Consider the following 2,723-nt stretch of genomic DNA (forward strand, 5'->3'; position numbering starts at 1 on the left):
CAGCAACCTTCATGTCCTCTTTCACTGCATCCATAAACCTCCTGTCTGGCAGTCTATCATAGTTTATCATGTCTGTATAATTATTCAGTCAGTTTGTTACTACTTTAACAAAAATATTAACCAGTCTATGTCTGGACTATATATATATAGCCTAAAAGTATTTATAAATGATTGTTAATTTACAGTCATTGTTGTGGAAGAGAACACACAGCATAACACTATCATCAAAAAAAGATGATTGATTAAAGGAAAACCACACAGTTATCAGAACACTTAGCTTATAAACTATACAGTACTATAAATTATAATATATACTATAGTACGATTCACTAACTGTAAACACAATTTTGTATGTAATGTGAGTTTGACAACTTTTTTGTCAATATAGCATTACAAAATCTCACCAACTTGAAATCAAATTTTATTTAAAGAATATGTCACATTTTATTAAATAAACCAACCAACATTAAAACAAAGTGCCTGAAGTGCATAACTTCACAGCAGTCCACTAAGAAATAAAGTTTTGTTTTTTGTTTCTTACTTCAGAGGTTCCCCTGAGGCAGCTTTAGGCACTACTGTGAAAGCATGCGCTCAGACAGGATCAGGGATTGCTGCAATTTGTAGCAGGTTGTTCAGTGGTGGGAGGAGCTGAGGTGTGTTGCTGTAGGTGTGTCTATACCTGCTGACTGTAAATAACTTTTTATTCCTCTGAATAATAACAGCTTTATCGAGGCCAGTGCTCGCTCTGTTATTGTTACTGTATGTCTCTCTACCAAAGCTCTCTCTCTAATCATCGGACACAAATCCTGTTAAACTTCTTCCTGTCATCGTATTTTGTGGCATAAATTGTAAGTCAGACTCAGATTTAGAAGCTGGTACATGAAATAAACAAAGTCAGAACACACACAGGTAGATTATCAGACCTCCACTGTAATGAAAGACCCCGGATCCTGCTAATAAAGACTCTAACTCAACTCACTCTGCTTCTACTCTTATTCCACTGTTCACACACACTACATGGCGGATATCGTTGGTGGAGCTCCTTCGTCCTGAGTCCACAGTTAAACTTAGAGTTGTGACTTTGGACAAATGAAGAATGGAGCGGCACATTGTTTCTGTTTCTAGTGTAACTAAGCTGACGACAGCTTGTGTTAACGAGTCACACATTAAAAACTTGTTCATGACCTTCAGCTGGAGGTTCACACGGAGAAAACCAACTGCGACACAAAGTGAAACTAAACAGAAACAAACCGTTTAACCAGAGATGTATAAAGTACTGGAGTAAAGGAGTTCATGGTCGAGTTCTGTGATTTCCCATGGTCTGTGAATGCGTCTGAATGAATGCGAGAGCGAGGGGGCGGGGCAGCAGGTGAGAGAGCGCACCTGGGGGTCAGGTGTATGAAGTACGGCGCACGAGCGAGGTTGATGTGTGAGACCGGGACTGTTCTGTTGGTTTTTTGGCGTGGTTACGGCCGACAGTCACCGAGTCCTGGAACCAAACCGTTCAGCAATAAATGCAGTTTGTTCAATATCGCCTCGTCATTCATCACGTGTCCGGCTGGACGCTACAGTAGTAACGAGTAACGATTCAGCACATGAAAAATGTATCGGAGTAAAAGTATTAAATTCATCAAAAATATGTAGTGCAGTAAAAGTGGAAGTTGGGGAAAAAAATAATACTCCAAAAAAGTACAGATACTGCATTTTAGTACTTAAGTACAGTACTTAAGTAGTTCCACTTCGTTACTATACATCTCTGCGTTTAACACGTGACAGATACACAAAGTAATCACAGATCAAAGTAATCTCATACAGTGTATCAGAGTATTACATCATAATGACTGTCTGCAGTTTTATTATAATTCATCATGTAAAAGAATAAATACATCATTCATAGTTAAACTCATTCAAGTGAAACACTAAAATATTTGATTTCATATTTACATTAATGTGAGAGAAATTAAAATGTGACTTTAAATAAGACATGTGGTGACTTCATATTTATACGTGTCATGTGTGATGTTTCCCAGCAGTACATAAATAATTAGAGATGATGATGATGATGGTCGCCTTCTGTGACCACAGAAGAAGAAGAAGAAGAAGACGTGAGGGGCGTCAGGTCTGAATCAGCTCCAGTTTGGACTCTGAGGTCGACGACGGAGCATCGACGACTTCTCCAGACAGGAACAAGTCCTGAAACAGAAACCATGTCCGACTCAGCGAGCTGGTTTTATCATATCATCATGAAGTCTGTAAATCACCTCGAGAGTGTAACGTTACTCCCTGTTGGTCTCAGGCCGTGCTCGGGCCCGGCCCGGCCCGGCCCGGCCCGGGCTTTGACTCCTGATAATGTCACAAAGTGACTCACCTTGTCGTAGATGACTTTAACGATGAGCGAGCAGCTCGGACACGTCGCCACCTCCTCCCCGTTCTCCAGATCCTCCTTTAAAAAACACACACATATATATTTATATTTCACACACTGTGAATATATATTTATATTTCACACATTGTAAATATGTATTTATATTTCACACACTGTAAATATATATTTAGATTTCACACTGTAAATATATATTTACACACTGAACTATATATTTATATTTCACACTTGTACATATGTATTTATTATTTCACACTGTAAATATATATTTATATTTCACCACATGTAATATATATTTTGATTTCACACTGTAAATATATATTTATATTTCACACATGGT

General features: G+C 38.3%; 1 long non-coding RNA gene across 1 annotated transcript; it reads right to left on the minus strand.

The window, feature by feature from the left end:
• Positions 1–1,805: 1,805 nt before the first annotated feature.
• LOC113745063 (uncharacterized) lies at positions 1,806–2,508 on the minus strand. The gene is made up of 2 exons (XR_003461959.1): positions 2,369–2,508; positions 1,806–2,193 (listed from the first exon to the last, which is right to left on the minus strand). It is a non-coding gene; the product is annotated as an uncharacterized LOC113745063 (long non-coding RNA).
• Between the last annotated feature and the right edge of the window lie 215 nt (positions 2,509–2,723).

This window comes from Larimichthys crocea, unplaced genomic scaffold (genome assembly GCF_000972845.2).
Source record: "Larimichthys crocea isolate SSNF unplaced genomic scaffold, L_crocea_2.0 scaffold39951, whole genome shotgun sequence".
In the NCBI taxonomy this organism is placed as follows: Eukaryota; Metazoa; Chordata; class Actinopteri; family Sciaenidae; genus Larimichthys; species Larimichthys crocea.